The sequence below is a fragment of the Chiloscyllium punctatum genome, chromosome 18 (genome assembly GCF_047496795.1).
Source record: "Chiloscyllium punctatum isolate Juve2018m chromosome 18, sChiPun1.3, whole genome shotgun sequence".
NCBI lineage: Eukaryota > Metazoa > Chordata > Chondrichthyes > Orectolobiformes > Hemiscylliidae > Chiloscyllium > Chiloscyllium punctatum.
In genome coordinates, this window is record NC_092756.1 from 22,155,605 (window position 1) to 22,168,015 (window position 12,411).

Genomic DNA, 12,411 nt, shown 5'->3' on the forward strand with positions numbered 1-12,411 from the left:
CTGAATTCAAGAAATGTAAGTCTTCCTGCTTTGAAGCCAATAAAGTGGATTCGAATGTTTGTGAGTTTACATCAAACAAAGCTGAATCGCATTGTGTGTTGAAGGTTCCACATTGTTTTGTTAGAGCAATGAGAAGAATGTCCAGACAGATCCACACTTTCTGTGTATGGTCAGGGCAAATATTCCCACTGAAAATCTATTGGCTGGCGTCTGGTCTAGTTGAGGAGAGATCAGCACTTTAACTACATCTAGATTGGTTATTTTGTGGGTGGCTGTGTTGGGGGGGGGGGCGGTGTTCAGGTGGTTACAGCATTGCAAACGGACAACACAGCAGAAACACCTAGCTTGTGATAAGGAAACATCCATCATTCTCCCTCATAACTAACTTTATGAGAGCAATTGGTGATGGGAGATGTGATCAATAGTCAGTGATGTCAACATTCAATCAAGTCCAGTTGATATTTGTACCATACTGAAAGGGGTTAACTGGATCTGTTTGTTCAGTGACTGTGATTGATGTCAGTCTCCATGGATCCTAATGATGTTGCTGGATGGTTTCCCTTTTCTATTAGTAAGGGATTTCTTGCAATGACTTATCCCATTGTACCAGCAGATACATCACCTGCAACACTTACAGAAATCAACACTTGCAGAGACAGTGAGAGGAGAGGTCAGAATCTGAGAGTAGACTGGAATGTTCCAACAATGGTTCAGAATCTGAGAGTAGACTGAAATGTTCCAACAATGGTTCAGAATCTGAGTGTAGACTGGAATGTTCCAACAATGGTTCAGAATCTGAGAACCCTAGGATGGAATGCTACAACAATGGACAGGAGTTTATCCGAGGGTCTTTACTATGTTTCCAGTTATTGGAACAGATTACCATATCGGATATACGGTGTACTGCTGATTATTCAGGCTGGTTACTATCCCGTGCTCGCTATTGTTGGTGTTCCTGGTAAGTCTCCCCATCTCTATCTATTTATTAATCCCATAAGCCATGGTGAATTTCAGTACTATTTCTGTTGACTATATTTGGCAAAGTTGGAAACTACTGCCTTCAGTTTCAAATGCAAATCCATTCATTACCACAAATTTCAAAACCGCCCTCACACACATCTGAGGACAAGACTGTTCACAATCCAGAAGTATCTATTTCCCCTGAATTGATTTATGTCTTGACATTCTCTCCATCAACAAACAGACCCACTACCATCTCCGTGGTATCCCCATTCCACAGCTTGACGTTTGTTCAGTTGCTCAATACACCATTATACGTGCCTTGGAAAATTTCAGACTTCATGGTCCCAGCTCTCTTCTCATCATTCTTTCCATTGCAATGTTTCCATCATGCCCTTGTTCTTGTCTCTAAAGTAAATTCATGTCAGGGACACTGTGCCAGAATAGTAATGTCGCTGGCCACATCATTCAGTGGTCCAGGTTATACACTGAAGACATTGTTTGAAATCCTATCTCAGATGATGAGAGAACTTAAAATCAAATGACAGGAATTGGAAATAAAAGTGAATTTCACTAATATAACCCAACCAGCATTTTATCGATAATTTAATCCAATTCACTGATGTCCTTTGGTAAAGAAATCTAACATTATTACCTGGTCTGGATAAAGACGACATTAGGTCCACAACAATGTGCTTGACTCTATACTGCCTTAAGGAATGGCCTCACAGTAAAGGTCATTTAGTGAGGTCAACTGTGCCCTTAACAGCGAAGAAGACAACCTATCCAATGACAACACTAAACGTTGGGAAAAAAAATAATGATGCGAGAGATCAGGAGAATCATGAAGTACCAAAGAAAGCGAGCAGTAAGAGCAGATTCGGATCGAGAGAAACATAGAATTTACATTTCGAATCTAATGACCATCCATCAGAACTGCACACAACTGGGGAAATAGTGTGAATGATGTTGGTGACAGGGATGTCTGTTGTAAATGGGAGAAGGTGGGAGTTGAACAGATAGAGAAAGAGAGAGATAGAGAGAAAGAAGCAAATTGAGGAATTGTTCATGACCAGCTGTAATGGAAATAAAAATCAAGATTAATCTTATTTATTTTTTTCCTGTTGCCATATAAACGAAATCATGTCCCTGTATGGTATACATCAAAGTCACGGTTTGAATTCAGTTATGTCCCATTGTATCCCTTCCCTAAGAGTATTAAAATTTTTAAAAATTCATTAATGGGATATTGGGACAGCATGTAATTCCCTTTCCACGTTGTCCTTGAGAAGCTGTTGGTGAGCTGCCTTCCTGACCACTGCAGTCTGTGGGCTGTAAGCATTCAATGCTTAGTTCCGTCTGGTTTAATTTCTTCGAGACTTTATGGTGAGTGATATAACTGAGTGGTTGTGATTGGACGTTTCAAACAGCAGCCGAGAGGTAACAACATTGTTATGGGTCTAGAGTCATATGTGAGCCCAATCATGTGAAGGTGATACATTTCCTTCCTTGAAGGGCATCAGTGTGCCAGGTAGGGTTTTCTGACAATCGTTTCATTGTTTCTTAATTCGTGATATTTTATTGATCTCAAATTCCAATATTTGCTGCGGTGGGAATTGCATCTGTCCTCTGAGTCATTACCTGGGTCGCTGCATTAATAATCCGGAGATAATACAGCTAGGCCATCGCCTCATCAGCATCTCCAAACATCTCCAATGGCAGTAGTGATGTTGCTGTTGGCGTGACTGTGCTGAAGTATTGCGATTTGCAAGGCAAAGAAATTATTTCGCAAAACATACCATCCTTCTCATTTTGTATTTCTGAGAAGGGGAGATGATGGGAAGTGCTCTTGGTGAAAAGGAGCTGAATGCCCTTGGTCATGAGTCACCGACAGAATTCAGACAGTGAAGCAAGTAATCAGCACAGGATATTGTATAATGTCCTTCATTGAAACATGATTCAAATATAGGAGTGAAGACACCTCCCTGCAGTTGTAGACAGGTATTGAGACAGCACGTGGGGCACTGTGAACAGATTTTCTCTCCATTATAAGGAATGATCTCCTTGTCACAGTGAGATAGTGTAAAGGAGTTTGACCAGACTAATCCCTGCAGTTATAGTAACACGAGGAGAGTGTGAAGGAAATGAGTGTTTAATCTGTAATGCTGCAAGAGATTAAAACGTGATTGCAATAAAACTTGAGCGTTTTGAACCCGGACTCATTATTCCCATAACAAAACAATGATAGCGTGAAATATCATGTGTTTTCCTGCATTATATGCTTTCATATGTGTACAGATACGTTGATAGGAAAGGTTTAGCAGGACATGGGTCAATTGAAGCGAAATGGAGTTCACGTGAGTGGATATTTTGGTTGGCATAGTACAATTTGGGCTAAAGGGCCTGACTCCCTGCTGTTAAACTCTATGACTCTCTGACAGTTTACACTCTCTGTGGAGACCCCATGTTGGTTGTAAGAGAGCTGCAGATTCTGAATTAACTCTCACCATCTCAACGTACAAAGTGGAGTGAGACCCTGCACTAAGCATCATGTTGTTCACAAACACGTCAGCAGCTATACTCTTATAGAGTTGGCCATTCCCAAAAGTTTCTGATCTCCATGCAGAAGACAAGCCTGCCTTCTCGGATATGGCAGCTGCCTCCTTGCGACTTGGGACAAGCCATCCGTTGTGCTTCTCTCCATCAGCAAACCACATTAATGTAACACATGTGTAGCTATAGCAATGGAGCCAGGAGGAACAACTTGGGCCAGTCTGTCTGTGCAGTCTCTGCTTCATTGGTTTGTCGTGTTGCAGCATCAATGACATCCTCCTATTTCAGTGTAACAGTTTAGAGGGGCTGAATGGTTTCTTATTTTCGTGTGTCAACCCCCTGAGGGGTTTCATGTCCACCTGTGCATCCCAGGGAAAAGGTTCATTATTGAGTGTCTCATGGTAGCTGCTAACCAGCGTGCTGTGCTGACTAGACTCCTTAAGGTCCTGTGTCATAATAGACAAACAGGAGGGTGGAGAACGCAACAAGCCAGGCAGCATCAGGAGGTGGAGAAGTCAATATTTCCGGTCTTACCGTTCATTAGGATTGGGGGTGTGGTAGGTGGAGCTGCAGATAAAAACAGAAGGCAATGGCCGGTGTGGGGAGAGTAGGGGAAGGGGAATTGAAATGGTTGGTGAATGGGAGCTCACGTCTGCCCTTTTGGGCCCGTGAGTTATGGTTGGGAAAATGTGTCCTTAGTTTATGTTTGGTCTCCCCAATGTAGAGAAGACCACATTGGAAGGACCTGATGTAGTACAGTAGGTTGGAAGGGAGGCAGGTGAATCTCTGTTTCACCTGGAAGGACATTTTGGGGCGCTGGATAGAGGTGAGAGAGATTGTGTGCCAGCAGGTGATGCATCTTTTCCATTTGCAGGGGCAGTTGTCAGTGGGGATTGGAGGGTTTGTTGGGGAGTGTGGCATGCACCAAAGATTAGCGAAGGGAATGGTCCTTGTGAAAAATGTGCCAGGACTTGGGATCCAACCTAGAGCTTAGATCCGATCTTTTAGTTTTGGGATCATTTCCCCCTCTCCATCAGAAGTTAATTCTGCTGTTTGGAATGTAACCAGTCACGTGTGGTCGCTTTAATGGGTTGTCATCAGGTTTAGGTGCACGTGATTCCAATCTTGGCATCAGCTGTGTATTCAGTGACCTAACCTGGTTTCTGATGCGGTAACACTTCCATTTTCATATTCTCATTCTGCTAAGAGCATCTCCCTGGTGTCTCGCCTCCAATTTGTTACTTTAATTCAATCCATTCAAGGTAAACTGTTTCTTTTCCACAATGTCAACTTCTTCATTTGCAGTGAACATGTTTCACTCTGTTTTTCTCCCTGAACATGATTAAAAGCTCTGTAGTGTCAGTGATATCAGTCTCATGCAGTTTTAGAGTCAAGGAACTTGTGCACCATGCGTTATTGTTCAGTTCCCAGTGTATGGAACTCTATGTTGGACAGGATGTTTGAGCATCTTTGACATCCTTATTTGGAAATTGTCCAAAAACAGAAATTGCTGAAGAACTTACTGAAAATGCTGCAATATATTCTGGAGTGAATTCTGAGCGAAACTTTCTGGTCCAGTGACCATTTACAAAGCTCCCAGTTTCTCCAGCAATTTTTGTATTTTTATTTCCATAATCCACAGTTATTTATTTTTGTGAAAATTTATTCTGTGCCTATTCATTTCTGGAGAAACTCACCAGGTCTGTCAGCATCTGCAGAGACAGAGAAAAAGCGTTAGCACTTCAAGCCCAGAGTGACACTTCTTCAGAACTGAAAAGAATTGGAAACTGGGATTTTTAATCCCTTGTCAAAGGTGGAGGATGGGTGACAGGGAAAAGTGGGTGTGGCAAAGATAAACGGGCTTTTAGCACTGGAGAACGAGTGGATGATATAAAATGTGTGTAAATTAAAGTGTGAATGGAGGAATTCAGTGCAAGATAAAGAAGACACAACCAGGCAAGGGTCATAGGGAGGCCAGGAGGGAGAATGTTGAGTATGTCGCATTATATAGATCTGGCCTTAAATACGTTTTCACTGTCGAGATCATCGCCCCCTTTAGACAAAAGAATCCAGGTGCTTGACATCCCATTGGCATGAGTAAGCATTTCATGCTGCCTTAGCATTGTAATATGGAGAAAAACAAATCACCATACGAAGTTTGGGCTGAGTATTGTTTACCTGTCATGTTTAATATTGTTTCAAATTTGCAGTGCTTTTCTTTAAATGCTTGTTCTTGAAATTAGTATCAGATGGAATGTGGGAGGTTGGGTGGTGACATTGTAAAAGTTTCTAACATCATGAGAGATATGGATAGGGTGAATAGCCAAATTCATTCCAACGGCATGGGGAGTTCAGCCATAGAAGACATAGGTTTAAGGTGAAAGAGGAAAGATTTAAAAGGAACGAAGGGGCAACTTATTTACACAGAGAGTGGTGTGGTTATGGAATAAGCTGTCAGAGGAAGAGTGGTAGATGCCAGTAGAGCTACAACGTTTAAAACTCATTTGGACAAACATATGAATGGGAAACAGTTCGAGGTAATGGGCCAAATGAAAGCAGGTGGGACGAGATTAATTTGGAAGTCCTGGACTGCATGGACATTTAGAAAGGTTTCACGCACAGTCAGTGTGTGTTTGTGAAAGGAAACCAAAAATTTGCCCTGCAAAAATTATGCAAAGTATTTCTGGAGATGCCTGAGAATGTAACAAGCGGATTTGGTAAAGGGGATCTGGTAGACACCAGGCTTTCCAGAGATTTTCCACAAGGTATTACAAAATAAAAGTTCTTACACAACACAGAACCTCGTAGGATGATGGATAATGTATTAACATGGGATGATGATTGGTGAGCACATAGAAATCGGAAAATCTGGATTAATAAATCTTCATGATAAAGGTGTATCTGATAGAGTACCACAGCTACGAGTCCGATGGCATCAGTTATCTACAATCTATACTGACAGCCTGAAGGAGGGATTTGAGTGCAACATATGTCCGAGTTTATGGATGACACTGAGAACCAAAAGACAGGCTGTTATTTAATGAAGAGGACTTCCAGAAAAGGAGCAGTACAAAGGGATTGGAATGTTCCTGTGTATGAAACATAAAGTCAGCATGCTGTGCAGCAAGTAACTCGGTTGGTACATTAGACGGTTTCCTGGAATGAAAGGGTTGAGTTATTGAGAATCTCTAAAATAGTGAGGCGATAATTCATTGGGGTTTAAATGAATGAGGAGTGATACTGCTGAAAATTACAAGACACAAAAGGGGTTGGAAAAGGTAGATGTTTCCATTCTTGGGCAAAGTGTTGAACTCGAGGATATAGATACCGAATAAGGAACATCGATTTCAATCTGAGATGCAGAGTAATGTCTTCTCTCCGAAGGGAGTGAATGTCTGGAACTCCCTAACCCAGAGAGGTGTGGAGGGATACAAGGCGTCGGCAAGAGAGTGGAGTTGAGCCCTGGAGTAGATCAGCCATGTTCTTATTAAATGACAGGGTTAACTTGAGGGGCCAATTGACCTACTCCTGTTCCTATTTATTAATTTCACTTGTTATGCTTTTGGAAAGTAACGGGTTATTTTGCTGGAAATCGTGTTGTACAATGTTGCATTCAGGGAGAGCAGAAGATTTGTGTTTTAACCCTGGGTGGGGTATGTGGCAATATTCCCAGTGTATCTGGGTCTGCAACATGACCCACATCTGGAGCAGAAGTTACAGAGAGGGGAACGCTGGAAACAGGGACTGCGGGATAGGGGTGGGGGTCACTTCCTGATCCAGCCTGGATTTTCCAAGAACATTAACGAGGTATGAAGGTAAATTGGCCAATAATATAAAGAAGGATAGTAAAAGTTTTTTATGTATGTGCAAGGCAAAAAAATGGTTAGGACTAAAATTGGACCCTTGATGACGGAAACAGGGGAATATATTGCGGGGAACAAAGAAATGGCAGAGGAATTAAATGGGTACTTCAGATCTGTGTTCACTGCGGAAGACACAAGCAATCTCCCTGAGGTAACAGTGGCTGAAGGACCTGAACTTAAGGGAATTTCTATTTGCCAGGATTTGGAGTTGGAGAGACTGTTAGGTCTGAAGGTTGATAAGTCTCCGGGACCTGATGGTCTGCCTCCCAGGGTACTGAAGGAGGTGGCTCGGGAAATCGTGGATGCGTTGGTGATTATTTTCCAGAGTTCGATAGATTCGGGGTCAGTTCCTGAGGATTGGAGGGTGGCTAATGTTTTATCCGCTTTTTAAGAAAGGTGGGAGAGAGAAAGCAGGAAAATATAGACCAGTTAGTCTGACCTCAGTGGTGGGAAAGATGCTGGAGCCTATTATAAAGGATGAAATTACGGCACATCTGGATAGTAGTAACAGGATAGGACAGAGTCAGCATGGATTTATTAAGGGGAAATAATGCTTGACTAATCTTCTTGAATTTTTTGAGACTGTAACTCTGAAGATGGACGAGGGAGATCCAGTGGATGTAGTGTATGTGGACTTTCAGAAAGCTTTTGATAAAGTCCCACATAGGAGGTTAGTGAGTAAAATTAGGGCGCATGGTATTGGGGGCAAAGTACTAGATTGGATTGAAAATTGGTTGGCTGATAGGAAACAAAGGGTAGTGATAAACGGCTCCATTTCGGAATGGCAGGCAGTGACCAGTGGGGTACCGCAGGGATCCGTGCTGGGAGCGCAGCTTTTTACAATATATGTTAATGATATAGAAGATGGTATCAGCAATAACATTAGCAAATTTGCTGATGATACAAAGCTGGGTGGTAGGGTGAAATGTGATGAGGATGTTAGGAGATTACAGCGTGACCTGGACAAGTTGGGTGAGTGGGCAGATGCATGGCAGATGCAGTTTAATGTGGATAAATGTATGGTTATCCACTTTGGTGGCAAGAACAGGAAGGAAGATTACTACCTCAGTGGAATCAGTTTAGGTAAAGAGGCAGTACAGAGAGATCTGGGTATTCTTGTACACCAGTCAATGACAGTAAGCATGCAGGTACAGCAGGTCGTGAAGAAGGCTAATAGCATGCTGGCCTTCATAACAAGAGGGATTGGATATAGAAGCAAAGAGGTGCTTCTGCAGCTGTACAGGTCCCTGATGAGACCACACCTGGAGTACTGTGTACAGTTCTGGTCTCCAAATTTGGGGAAAGACATTCTCGCTATTGATGGAGTGCAGCGTAGGTTCACGAGGTCAATTCCTGGAATGGCGGGATTACCTTACATTGAAAGACTGGAGCGACTGGGCTTGTATACCCTTGAGTTTAGAAGACTGAGAGGGGATCTGATTGAGACATATAAGATTATGAAAGGATTGGACACTCTAGCAGCAGGAAACATGATTCCGCTGATGGGTGAGTGCCAAACCAGAGGACACAGCTTAGAAATACGGGGTAGACCATTTAGGACAGAGATGAGGAGAAACTTCTTCACCCAGAGAGTGGTGGCTGTGTGGAATGCTCTGCCCCAGGGGGTAGTGGAGGCCCAGTCTCTGGATTCATTTAAGAAAGAGTTGGATAGAGCTCTCAAAGATAGTGGAATCAAGGATTATGGAGATAAGGCAGGAACAGGATACTGATTAGGAATGATCAGCTATGATCATATTGAATGGTGGTGCAGGCTAGAAGGGCTAGAATGGCCTACTCCTGCATCTATTGTCTATTGTCTATTGTCTATTTTCAAAACTACACCTAACCATCGGAGTGGCCTCGATCTGCCCATGTTTAGCATGTCCGAGGGCTGAATGGAACATCAGAACACAGGATTAAGGGACACGATTGGGCCATTCGGCCCTTTCACACTACTCCACCACTAAATAAGGTCATGGCTCATCTCATTGTGATCCCAGCTGCACTTTTCTTTCCATGCACCATTATCCCTGATTAACCTGTCCATGGAAAATCAGACAAAGCCAGCTTCGTTATAATATAAAGGTCCAGCCACTCCAAACTTCTGGGAAAGAGAATTCCCATTTGACTGAAATTCCACTTTGTGAATTTCTCCTAATTCCTGCTCTGACGGATGTTGGGGGGTGTCACTGTTTCCTTTTCTCGACCCATTCTTCCACTGCTGACACAAATTTTAAATGTAACCAGGTTGGTGATATGGCCGATGATGAAGTTCTCAGACTGAGTCAGATTCAGTGACAGGAAAAAGTCAGGCAGATTTCGTTAGTTAGCCACAAGTAACTAATAAAACTAACGGATGCGCATGGTGGATCTGTGGTTAGGACTGATACCTCCCATCACCAAGGAACTGCGTTCAATTCCAATCTCGGGCAACTCTCGATGTGGGTTTTGAACATTCTCCCCATGTCTGTGTCGGTTTCCTCCCAATGTTCTAGTTTCCTCCCGTAGTCCAAAGATATGCAGCTTAGAGAGGATTGGCCATGCTAAATTGCCCATAGTGCCCAGGGATGTGTAGGTTAGATAGGTTAGTGATGGGAAATGCAGGGTTACATGGATAGAGAAGGGGGGCAGGTCCGGGGCGGGGGGATACTGTTCCGAGGGTCAATGTAGACATGATGGATGGAATGTCCTGCTTCCACACTGTAGAGATTGTATAAAAGCAACAAGAAGTTTGGATGATACAAACACCTCTAGGTTTTGTATGTTTCAATAAGATTGCCTCTCATTCCAAGAGTAACCTGTTAAAGCCTTCATAATATAAGCCCCTCATCCCTGGAATACATGCAGTGAAACATCTCCAAATGCTTCCAATTTAATTATATCCTTTCTCAGGAAAGGAGACAAAAATAATCTCACACACAGATGAAGTTAATTTTAGTTTTCTCAATGGTGAGAGTATTTGGAACTCTCTTCCCTGCAGAGCATTGGAGGCAGAGATATTGAATATGTTTGAGGCACAGACAGAAGGTTCATAAATAATAACAGAGTCAAGGATTATCGGGGAATGGCAGGAATGTGCAGTGTTGGGGAAATGCTGACAGTGTTACAAACATCACACTGCTCCAGAACATCCAAGAATATAATGCAAAATGAAATGATAATACTGATAAAATGTTAAGGGGAAATCCAAGATAGTGGCGATCTGGAAAGTCTGCTTTGTTGGGCTCTGCATCACAGCACGGGCAAAGTGGTTCCCGAACCCACTCCATCCCAGCCATTTATTTAAAATGCTTAATTTTAGAAAGATTTGAGAGTTGGCAGTTTTCGTAGTCTTAGTTTGAGTGGTTTTTAAGCTCGATGAGACTTTGTTTATTAATGATCAGTAATTCAAGTTCTTCGTCTCTCTGGTTCAAATGTTGCTACAGTGTGTTCTGGGTAATGATGTGCTTAAATGGTCTACCTGGAGCATTAAAGGGAGACATTGGCCAGAAAAGAGGAAAAATTTATTTTCTAGTCTTAAAAAGAGAGGGTGGATGTTCTCCTATTGCAGGAGATGAACCTTGATGACAAGGAACATTTGACATTACAACAGGTCGGGCTTGATCGGGTTTATTTCTCGTCTTTTAATACTACGAATAGGGGAGAAGCGAGAATGGATAAAAAGAATCTTCCATTTAACCTACTAGATTGTATTTGATACTCACGGGAGGCTCATATTCCCCAAAGCCTTGAACTATGGTAAATAATACAGTATTTTGAATGTTTATTGCTCCCCACCACCCCACCCCAACCCATGGCGTCTCCTGGTCGATGCATTTTCCAAATTCAGTTATCTTGCATCGTGGCACATTATTGTAGAAGATTTCAACTGTCCTATGGACACCACGGTGGACAGAATGTCCTAAGGTGCCCCAATACCCTCGTTAGAATGTAAGCAATTAGTGGATTGGTGTGCAGAAAGAGAGCTGATGGATATCTGGAGGCACATCTACCTCACAGGTAGGTCTTTTATTTTCTTCTTTAACGCGCAGAGATGCCACACAAGGGTTGATATCTTTCCCTTCCCTGCAACAATCTTAGATTCGGTGGCATCCTGCACAATTGGGAATATTACCATTTCTGACAATGAACCAGTATACTTTTTGATTAAGATTAAGGGCAATATAACAGATTTGAGGCACTAGCGAATGTATCCCTTTATTCTTAAAACTAATTGGTTAATTGAGTATTTAGATTAGATTACTTCCAGGGTAGAAAAGGGCCCTTCGGACCAACAAGTCCACACCGACCCACCGGCATTTACCCCTTCACCTAACACTACGGGAAATTTAGCATGGCCAATTCACCTAACCTGCACATGTTGGACTGTGGGAGGAAACCGGAGCACCCGGAGAAAACCCACGCAGACACGGAGAGAATGTGTAACCTCCACACAAACTGTCACCTAAGGCAGGAATTGAACTGGGGTCTCTGGCGCTGTGACGCAGCAGTGCTAACCACTGTGCCACCGTGCCACCCACTGCACTGAATTCAGCTCTTTCTTAACCATTAATTCAGATTTAACAAGTAAACCATCTATTCGATGGGAAATTGCTAAGGCTTCTGCCGAGGGAATAATTAATCCTTAGGATGTCGCAGAAGGGGGAGCAGGAACGCTGGTTTGAGGCAGAGCTGAGGCCAGCCAAGAGGGCATACTGTGATTGTCCCTCAGTGGCTAAACTGCAGAGGATCACAATGCTTCGGTCTACAGTGAATTCCACGCTCACACAGACAGCCAAGAAGGAACTTACTTTTGCAAAACAAAGGCTGTTTGAACATGGTGATAAGCCAGGCAGGTATTTATTCTATCTTGCCAGGAAAACAACGGCTCTTCTTACGTCATTACCTCAATTAGGGACGGTACTGGGATCCTTACCTTCAATTCCATAAAGATTAATGCCTCCTGTCCGAGATTTTTCACCGAATTATTTCAGACTGAACATTTTGAGGATAGATGAATTAAGATGGAGTCATTTTTCAAGAACCTGGGTCTTCC